At 37.2% G+C, this 11272-nt stretch overlaps 1 long non-coding RNA gene across 1 annotated transcript; it reads right to left on the minus strand.

Moving 5' to 3' along the window:
- Positions 1 to 832: 832 nt before the first annotated feature.
- LOC125694349 (uncharacterized) lies at positions 833 to 4777 on the minus strand. Its single transcript, XR_007377513.1, has 3 exons — positions 4734 to 4777; positions 3618 to 3709; positions 833 to 2822 (listed from the first exon to the last, which is right to left on the minus strand). It is a non-coding gene; the product is annotated as an uncharacterized LOC125694349 (long non-coding RNA).
- Positions 4778 to 11272: the final 6495 nt, after the last annotated feature.

The raw sequence follows: 11272 nt of genomic DNA on the forward strand, positions 1-11272 counted from the left end.
ATGAAACAAAAAAAATCTGCACAGTTCCTTTTCCCATCCCTATCCATGGGACATACACAAAAGCATAGCAAATCAAACTTCACTAGCCCTGTTACTTGTTGTATTACTTTTTCTTCTGTCACACTCAGGGTAAACAAGGATTATCTCCCTGAATATCCTTCCCAGTCTCACACACTTCAGTACAATACTAGCCAACTAGAACTGACTCTTGCAAGCTCTATAATCATCAAGACGGGAAAAAGAGTGCCAGAATGGCATCATCTTATAAGTCTTCTGCTCTCAGCTTGGCAAAGCTACAATATTATGAAGGCTTAATGTTTGTACCTTGATTGTCTGGTTTCTTCCTGTTTTTATATCTTCTGATGTACTGGTTGCAGAGGCATGAACTGGTAACACTGCTTTATATATATATATATATATAATATATATATATAATATATATATAATATCTATATATAATATATATATAGCAGGTTACATGGCTGTACACAGGAAAGGTACATTTATATTCATTATTTGAAACATATGAGCAACAAAAAGCATCTATCAAACTAGATGGTTGCTGCTGACACGTGTTAAAGTAGATAAAAATAGGTTGGCAACCCTGAACACAGCAAAAGGATTGAAACTAGCTGATTGTTATGATATTTTTAAACCCAGGCCATTCCATGATCGTACAAATACACCAAAGAACAAATAATGTTAATAATGGGTAACTGGGCAATTTAGAAGTAAAGAAAGACACTCGCATCAACTTTTCTTTAGGCTGTTAAGAACTCGCGCTCTACCAAGTCCCAAAATCTCAGTAAAATAAAAGTGAACTGGAAGTTAAATTAAATATCCCACTGTCATGAAAGAAGCGGCCTTGCTGCACACTGTAAATTCTGAGAAATCCCATTAATGCTGTAGACAATGTGCTCAAGTTTCATACTATGAAACTCCCCAAAAACAGGCTGCAGGGCAATAGGCAACATGATCCCTTTGTAAACTTTGGTAATTTTCTAACCCACACTTGTGTTGCAAATTTAAATTGACCCTAAACGTAAAATTTATGCCAAAAAAGGAATTTCTAGGGTTTTTGGTTTTTTTTCCTTCCATCATTGTCCTTACTCTGAAATTGACTTTTTGTTTGATCAACTCAGAGACTTAATTTGCTAACAGCTACTGACAACAGTGATTCAATATCATCATGAGTTTCCATCTTTAACTACTACATCGCTTAGAAAGCACTGAAAAGCTACAACTTTACATTATGCTATGATTCTTCAAACACGCTATGGAGTCTGTGACAGGATAACAATGAATACCAATTTTATTTCTTGGTCCAATATGGAAAGACAAAGATAATAATCACAAAACTCTCCACAAAGGACCAACACCCCAGCAGTGCAAATTGACTTGGCCATAATACCATGCTGGTGATTTTACAGCTTTTACATCAGACAAAAAAGTCACGTAGATATGGCCACACAGATATAGAATCAATGAAGACGTTATTCCTCAGTGCTTGACAGTAATATTTATACTGGGCAGAGTGTAGATTCAGAGGTATGGAAATACTTATTTTACAGAGCACAGATAAATTCAAAAGGCATAGGTCTATTTTTCAAACTGTTGAAAGACTTTCTCTTGCTGTATTGAAGTAAGCCTGTTAGGAAAAATACCATGATTCTGCCTCACTTTCAGATTTCTGAATGCTCTTGAAGCTCTGTTTTCTTCAGATATGTGTGTCTTTACATTCCTTTGTTGACACAAATTGGGTAGTGTATAATCCATCTCACATTAAGGTATATAGAGAAACTTGCAAGAAGTCAGGTTGGCCAATAGCCCTTTTCCATACTGCATTGTTCCAATAGTATCCCAACTTCTTATCTTTGATATTGGTATCAAACAACTATTTTTTAACAAAAGGAGGAAAATGAAATGTCAAAAGCTTCAGATTTGCTTTTATCCCGGATGAGCATGATTGAAACAAACAACTCAAAAGCTACATAGACTGGTTACAGAGAAGGACTTTTTACAAGAGAAAAAAATAAAGAAAATGGAGAATGCTAAAAAAAGTGAAGAGTAACAGTACCAAGTACGGAGATGAGATGAGAGCATGAAAGGGAAAACATTAGTTAGGAAGAAAAGACTGAAAATGTGTGGAGGCTTTATTAGTATGCAGTCTCATTATTACGAGTCATAATTGAGCAATTATGCCTTAGAGGAGCTCCTTTGATTCACAGTAAAAACTAGGAAGAACTGGAAACATAGAAGACCAAGCATTAGTGACAAAAAATACCAAAAGTTCAGAATTTCAAATTAGGAGAATATTTCAAGTGTTCTGATATTGTATATTTGTAGTATTCTACTATGATGCTAGCAATCTTATCAATATGTAGAGGTGGATGTTCTATGCTAAGACCACTTAAGTGATTTCTCCAGCTTGATACATGTCTAACCTATCCTTAAATTCTTAAAAAAAAAAAAAAGACATGTCATGTTATCCCTAGTCTGCTCCTGCATTTCCTTGATCTTCTCCTGTATTTCGTTGCATGCTTTAATACAGATCATTTATGAACTGGGGAGATCCTGTTAACCAGATGTATATCCACTATGGATGAAAAACTGCTGGAATATATTTTTATTGCTTCCTCATATCTAATCTTCCAGCTTTGTGTATCACTAAAATTACCTCTGCTATCCTGATGGCTGTGGAGGAGCTTTTCCCCTCCCCTCTAGTCATTAGGGTTAAATAAAGCTGAAGCTAAGACCTAAAAGAATTTTTGTTGCTCTTTAATGATACCAGCACATTTTAGCTTTCTTCTTTTCAGGAGCATCTGAAAGTAGAAAATAAAAAATGAAACAAGATTTAGATAGGCTAGTATGCAAACCTCAGGGAAGTAATACCTGATATGAAATTTGGGCTAGCATGCAGTAGTGAAATGGAAACAGGTGTAACAAATCTCCACTTTTGTTTCTGGAGGAAGTCAGGCAGCAAAGAATAGCAGTGTCAAGAGACTGTTCTGCGACCTGGTGAGCAACTACCTATTCAAAACATCAGCCTTCCTCAACCACCCATCCCAACAATACTCCAGATGCCCCAGAAACAAACCTCCAAGATGGCCTGACCGGTGTAGCTGGAGGTACACTGGAGAGTTAACATTATGGCACCAGGTAGCACAAACACAGTACCATGACAAATTTACTGCTACATCGCATGATCTATGCAAGTGTGGTATGCCCACCAACACCCAGGCCTGTGACATCCATTTGTCATATTTCCAGGAAAATGTTTCCAACCCTTTAAAGTTTCCTACAATTATTGAAGATCTAGGGTTTTGTGGCATTTATGTCCATTTACATAACTTCTGTAAATCTGTTGCTAATTCTTGTATTTGCTTCTTTATTCCATTTGTCCGATGCCCTTTGAGTGGTTTTAATAAAATCACATATTATGACTAACATTTACTGTCCTCCCATCAGAGAATCCTTTTATGTCTCAAATAACAGTTCTGTCAACTGGATCCCAGGCCTTAATTCCTTACACACCCAAATTTTTCATCCTGCTCAGACATTTTGGGATTCCTTCAAGATGTAGGATGGGACTTCAAGAGGAACAAGGTGATGCTTACACTGTGCATGCTAGGAAGTCATATTATCCTTCTGATAGTGAAAATTCCCACTGTTAGGACTTAATAAAGCAGTGAGAGCTAGTCTTCCAGACCTACAGAAGAAACGCAATCAAGATACACTCAACTCAACATCTGGAGCATATTTGTAAGTTCTAAGAAATATATGAGAGAGCAAACAATTTATGGCTTATGGTAGCCATACCACAGGAGGATTTTACAAATAAGTTACCTTTCTGGATGGATTACTACATTACTAAGCTATGCCCAAAGACAGAATTCACTAAAAAATATTGTGCATGGACATCATTAATGCTAATTGTTATAAAAATAATTCTACTAATCAGTTAGTTCCCTGGGATCTGAAATGGCTTATGTACTGAACAAGGATATTCCAGGAAAAATTAATCCACAAGTAGTTAGTCTTTTTCTACTGCACAAAGCCAAATATGCTTGGCACTGCAGCTGCTGGCTACCAAGATAAAGCCATAAGATCTTGTAATGGCATGTTGTAGTCTTTACATATTCACAGATGTATGCGTAACGCAGGGTTCCCATCACATTGGCCAACTCTGACTTGACAGTGCTTGCAAACCCTCTGATAATCACAGAAAGGTCATGAATAGAAACGTAGAGGTTTGAAAAGCTGATGACAACAAATATAATCATTTCAGTAGTCTCCAGTACGTTCCTGAGCATTACACCCAAGAATACAATAATTCCTATAAGAATATGTTGAATACTAGAACACACTGCCCACAGAGATTAGTCTCCCTTTCTGGAGATATTGAAGACCCACCCGAACATTTTCCTGTGCAACTTACTCTAGGAAGCCTGGTTTAACAGAGAGTTGGAATAGATGACTTCCAGAAGTCTTTGCTAATTCCTACACTTCTGTGATTCTGTAACCCCAACAACAAGTTTATACACTGGTCCAGAAATGTTCTTTCAAAAGGAAAAAGAAAAATCAAACAGGGAACAACAACAAAAATAAGATGATGTACAATTAAAAAATGTACAATTAGAATGGTGGCACGGTTAGAATAGTAACTTACAGGTTTATAGATAGAAAGACTATTGTAGGGGAAAGATACAATCAAAAATGAAATGCTCACTTACGTCCTAGGCTCACAGTAGAGAACTACAAAACAAAGGATCTCCAGAAAGAGAACCTTCCCTACTGGCAGTCAGTCCTTTAATAGGGTCTAGGAGAGGTGGAACCAGGCTCACAGGTGAATTGTCTTCACCTGTGCTCACATGGCAGACTCAGTCCTTGCCTCAGGTGATCAATCACTGGTTTAGGCTTAACAGTTGTGACTCAACAGTTCCCATATAGGTGACTAGGTGATTTTTAAAAAAGAAATAATTGTGTATAACTGAATTACTTTTTTGGCCTGGATCTTTATCTGAATACTTGACCACTTAGAAAAATGAGATGTAAGAAGTAAAGAAGTTCTTACTCAGAAGTTTGTGTGTAGGTTTGTCCTACTTTTCAGGTTCTACTCCCAATTACCTTAGATATTATAGTATGTTTAACTTTAAACCAGTGCCTAGAGGCAATAAATAGCTTCAAATCTAGTTAAAAGTTTGTACCACAGGTATTTCTAGTTTAATGTTTAACACTGCGTCTTCAGAAAAATACAACAGCAAAAAAAGCAGCCCAAAGTCAGAATGTGCTGACTATGTTGGGAAAACAACATAATGATGAAGGTAGAAAGAATCAGCTTAGTTCTTTGAGAAAAATTCTCTGTTTTTCCAACATCCTGACAAATAAAATATGGTTTGTGCAAAGAAGATGGAGGAAAAAAATTAAGCTTGTGTTACTGGGATGGAAAAGAACAGGCTGCCCAGTTCAGACACTCTGCATAACTCTGACAGCCACGTGCAGCAAAATAAGAAAGGAAAACATTCTCTTGGTCTTGGCCTCAGGTAAGCTGCAGAGGCTATTTAGTTAATCTCACAAATTGTTTGGGAAATTGGAGCAGCTAAAGAGCATTTGGAGTACAATCTTTTTTGTGTCATTTTTGTAACTGTGTGCCATCACTTTTTCTCAAATTCCACATTTGCATTTTTCAAGAAAATGTATTTAAATTCTTTTAAATATGAAAACAACTTTGCGTCAAATGACACACTTGGATTGGGCAGTCTTTAAAATCAAATTGTGCCACTCTTGCTCTTGCAGTGTACTGGCCTAGGTCCAGCCTGTTAAGAGGACAAGAGAATGCCTGTGGCTGTGCTGCAAAGGCCAATATAAACATTAGCAATGTGGGTGTCTTGTGCCGACGATGTCAGGGCCACCAGTGAGTATGTGGCACCCATGAGTGCCATACTCTTCACATCTGTTACCCACTGGCTGATCAAGGCCTTTTGTCAAAACAGAAGAAAAACAGCAAAGAAGAAAAGAGCAGCTGGTCCCACAAGTAGAAAGGAAGAAACCAAAGGATGGACTCCCTGGTATGGACCCATATATTGGAGCAGTTCTTGAAGAGTCAATTGCTTGCAGGATCTGTGTAGGATCAGTTTGTGAAAGACAAAATCCTATGAGAGGGATCCCACATGGAACAGGGGCAGAGAGTGTCCATGGCACAGACCAAGGATTATGGACTCACTGCAGCCCCATTCCCTGTTCCCCTGTGCCACTTTGGGAGAGATGGCAGAAGAGCATGGATGGGTTTCTCGGTGCTCTAGTCCATTAGCAATAAGAAATAAATTGCAATGATGCCCCGATGCCAAGCCCTTTTTGCCCATGACAGTAATTGGTGAGTGATCTACCTTTTCTTATCTCAACCTATCAGCTTTAGTGTCTGTATGAGGATGAAATGCACAAAGGACAAGAAGACAATATTTTCAGCGGAAAGAGATCATTTATACTGATGAAATGGCAGCTAGACATGTATTATTACAGAAGTACATAGTCTTTTTCAGGAACTATTAAGGTTTTTAAAAATAATAAAACTGAAACATTCACATAATAAATGCATGCAGTTTGGGCAACAAAATAGAACTTTAGAGCTAGCATGGAGTGAGAAACTGGTTATTATAACAAAACAGTAGGCTAATAGTCATGGCTGCAGAAAATGAGTTCAGTGAGCATTTGATCAAATTGGTAAAAACAGTTGTTAGCATTTTCTCTTAATGATGTGGCTTTCTGCAAAGAGTGGTCTAACGAGTCTTTCAGGTCTAACAAGATCATACTGATGCAGCCCTGGGGATCTGCCATGGGCCAGTACAGCAAGAAGGGACAGAGTTCTCATTAACATTTCTAAAGGCAGAATTATGACAGAGAACAGTCTCATTTGGGAAAACCTTAATTTTTCAGATTGAGATTGGAAAGAAAACACAACTTTCTGCCAGGTGCAGTAAAAAGTTCTGGAATCAATTTCAAGAGGCTCTACAGAAACACAACAAAAGCAAACACAACCCAAGCTCTAAATGACCCCAGCTGAGCTCCCTCTCAGTAATTCATGAAACCAAATTAGCCACTTGGGCACTCAAGAATGAGCAAGATTTCTTCACTCACAAACCTCATATACCCTGACTTTAGAGAGGGAGGGAAGGAGGGTTTAAAGAAATAGCTATTTCTTAGCAGAAAAAGTGAAGCACACTACACTTAAATGATAACTTGGAAAACCTTATAATTTATGGTACAGAGAGCTACCATCCATTTGAGAGCAACTACAATACTCGTTGCCTTCTGGTGTGTCCAGCTGTTAAAGTGAAGAGCCAGAAATCCCTTCACGAGTTCACACAGCATGCACCCAGGTTGCTCACACCCAATGCTCACAAGTTGGCAGAGACCTAATACTTATCCCAAATAAAATTAGTATGCCTCTGTAGTTGGGTAAGGAAGACAAGATGCTGGCTCCTAATCTAGGCTGCTGTTTCTAGTGATCTTCAGACAGTCACCATTTGTCATCATTTTTGGAGAAAACTACTGTCATCCTTGCAACCTACTCCAGGCGCAAGCTTTAAAAGGGAGTTGGACTAGATGATCTCCAGAAGTTCCTTCCAACTCCTACAAATCTGTGATTCTGAAACTTAGTGTGGAAAAACTAATTTCTAAGCAAACTTATGGAGTATGACCAAAGGAAGGACTCAATGGAAACAGAATTTTAATGATTGAGAAATAGCAGTGGTCATTCGAGGACAATGGTGGGGAAGCTGCAGGTGAAAAGACACAAATTGAGGCCTATGAAGTATTCCTGAACTTCTGGTAAAATATTTGCCTATATACAAGAGTGCAAGGAAAGAAAAATGTCGATATAGACATAGATTTCTTAAAAGTGAATCATGCTAGCCTGTTCCAATACCCTTATTTGATATTTAAAGACATTGGTGCTTTTCAATACAGTTCAAGAAATAAAAACCTATTTCTGATAGGCAACATCTGCTGTGCAAATACCCATGTACTTAAAATTTCTGAAGAGAGCTGGACAGCCCTTGCATTAGATACTACAATCAGGAAAAATGATTTGTATGATCACACCACAGAAAAAACAGGCGATATTCAGCTCTAAATTTGGACTAATGCAAAGAAATGAAGCACAGTATCTGTAGTGGATAGCCTCCTTAAAATATGTTAATGGTGTTATTCTTTAATTATTTTTCCTTCGTCTTCCAGATAAATTTTTTAAGAGATGTTATTTACCATGCTGTAAGAAAAATGAGAAGTCTCACAGATACTGTGAGCAACATGTGATGCTTAACCTACATGTTGAGCAAGAAAATAAGCAAGCTGAATGAAATATATTAGTGTCCCTACTTTGTGGGCTCAATCACTGGTTTTACTGGCAGATACACACCCTGCTTGCGTGCAGAAAAGCTTATTATCTATTCAGAGTACAAAAGCATTTGAATTCCATGCAATCAAATAAAATTTCAAAATATAAGCATTCTGAAAGGCAAAATGCATAACAGATAGTTATCATCAATGGATAATGGCTTGTTAAGATATCTTACCCCACATTTAACATTTAGTAGAAGTCTTGAATTTCCTGATTACACTATGGTAAGTGAAATGCAATCTGTTGATAAACTTGAAGCACCAGGATTTATTTGTATAGGCAGAAAAATTCTAGTAAATATAAGAATATGTCAAAAGTTCTGATCTTCACTCAGAAGAAAGAGGAAGAAAGTAAGAGAGGAGAGGAACAGGAATCAAACCTGGCATGTTAATATATTCAAAAAATCGGCAGGAAATTTATAAAGCAAACTCAATCGACAGGAATGATTAACGAGCTGTAAAAAGCCCTTTAATATTACATAACATTTTCATTGTTCTATTGGTTGAAGAAGAAAACTGAAAACTTTAAATTTCCTTTTTCCTGCCTGCTCAAAGACAAAATTAATTAGAATTTGGATTGAAGGTCTGAGCAGAAAAAAAATATGCAGATGAAAATATTTACCTACTGGTCATACTCTGTTCCTCTCTGATATTTTGGAGGCATATCTGAAAAGTATGTGGGAGCTTTTTGGAGCTGACTCGGTTCCGGTTTGAGATTGTTGGGTGGTGATGTCAGTGACCAGATGTGTTGCTCCACGCCAATGACCCACCACAATGTCAGCGAAACAAGCTGAAGTAACATCTGGACTTATCAAAGTAAAAGCTTTTAAGTCTCAGTGCTTAGTCTTAACAAAAAAGAAATAATACTGGTAGCATACTCAGTCTTTTAAAGTCAGTGTGATTTTTTCACCCTGATCTTCAGTGTAAAGAGGCTTTTGCTCCTTCTCTTTCTACAGTTTCCTTTTCCTCTGTTAAAGTGTCAGACCTTTCATGTGTGTCCCTGTGCTTTATGTTATTACTCTCAGTGTTACAAGGAGTGTACAACAGCATCTGCAGGACACTGTCAATATAGTTGCACAGAACACCTGTCCCCTTTATGAAGGAGCTTACAAAGACTTTCCATATGTCCTGTCCTTAGACAAAATTGTATCCAATTCTCACTTCCCACAGCAAATGCTCCGACACAGCAAAAACACGAAAAAAGAAGCCACTATTCTCAGCTGTATACTTGGTGCAGATGACATAGTATTAATATACTTGGGAAGCAGAGTGTGATTTATATTTTAAAATGAAACTATTAATTTACCATCAACAGGAATAACAGCAATTTATCAGACAAGAGAAGAAGGAAAGATGGAGATAAGGAAACAAATAAAAGATGAAATGAGGACAAGAATTAAGTTTTATGTCTTATTTTTCTTATAAATACAACTTGTTATTCATGTATGATATGGACACAAACTGACTGGTGTTTCTGCTGAAATGCAGTTTATCATGAAATGCCCAATTAAAACACAGAAAGATCCTTCAGCAGGAATGTCTTGTTTGCAGTAAATAGGATGTCAAGGTTATGATAGCATCCTGTTTTTCTTTCCACTTTTTGACCTGATTCATGATGACAACAACAAGACAATAATGTGAGAATTGTCCTAAAATGGAAAATGTGGATTCCTGCCCAACTGTAATGAATAAATTTCTGTTGCCATTGCCAGAACTAACAACTTTCATAATTAGGAATGTTGTTGTATAATTTGCTATTGGGAGTATCTGGCAACCTATCTCTATTGAAATGGAAAGATACATATTTCCCTCTCAAGTGGATATAGTGATGTAAGAGAGGTGACTGTCAGAGATTCAAGCATGATTACCATAACCAGAAGGAAAGTCTCATTCCTTTATCAAAGCTCACATATTTCAAATTGCTGGCAACTTTTTAAGTTTAGTGAGACATCCAAGCAATCCTGCTGAGCTACCGAGATCTAGAAAATTTGTCTCAGTGAAGAAAGGAAATGAAAGTATATAGATTTTTTAAATTCAATTAGAAAATTGTTTATTCCCATCCTCACGTGCTCCATTAGTTTTCTGTGACTGCAATCTTGCCTCCACTTAGTAGCTCTCCTACTTGGTATTTCTGCAGGATGGGCCAAGAGGAGACTGTTTCTCAATTCCCTAAGCTCTGAACTCACAAAGGGCAGATACCAGTTGTGCCATCTGCAGCTCATTACACTTGTCCTTGGTTTTAATCATTCTACTTAAGAGCTTTGGTGAGAGGAGATTAGCATAGGACTACCGCAAGCAACTTCTCTTTCCTAAGATGCCTTCCCTTTCCAATTGCTTATTTGGATCTTAACAGCTTTTAAGAATAACCTATCTACAATTAACCTATCTACAATTTACTAATTTTCCAGTCAGGTATTTCGTTCTACTGTTTAACCAGAACTACAGTTCTTGCTGGTTTGTTTGCTTAAATGCACATCAAATGGGAGAGAAACACCAGATGTCTAAGATCACTATCCCATCCTAGCTTATCATAGGCCAGCACATCATGTAATACGTTTACAAAAGATATCAAGATCAACCTTGCCGTCAGTTAGGTTTTTCTTTCAGCTACACTGTTGCAGAATTTTGTTCCTGTGTTGGTGAGATTTTTCTCTTGTAATTTCAAATCTAAAAGTGTATAATGCAGAATTCTTAATTATTATTTTTTTTTTGATCCAACAGATTTTGAGATTAAATTGTTTGTTTACACACTTTCGTATTTCTGTACAAGAAACAAGTTCTGCCATAAAACAGGATTTCTATTCCTCCAAATAATCCTACATTATTTCCTTTTTCACGAACATGTTACTCCAGAATTGAACACAGCACTCAAACT

Source organism: Lagopus muta, chromosome 6 (genome assembly GCF_023343835.1).
Source record: "Lagopus muta isolate bLagMut1 chromosome 6, bLagMut1 primary, whole genome shotgun sequence".
Taxonomy (NCBI): domain Eukaryota; kingdom Metazoa; phylum Chordata; class Aves; order Galliformes; family Phasianidae; genus Lagopus; species Lagopus muta.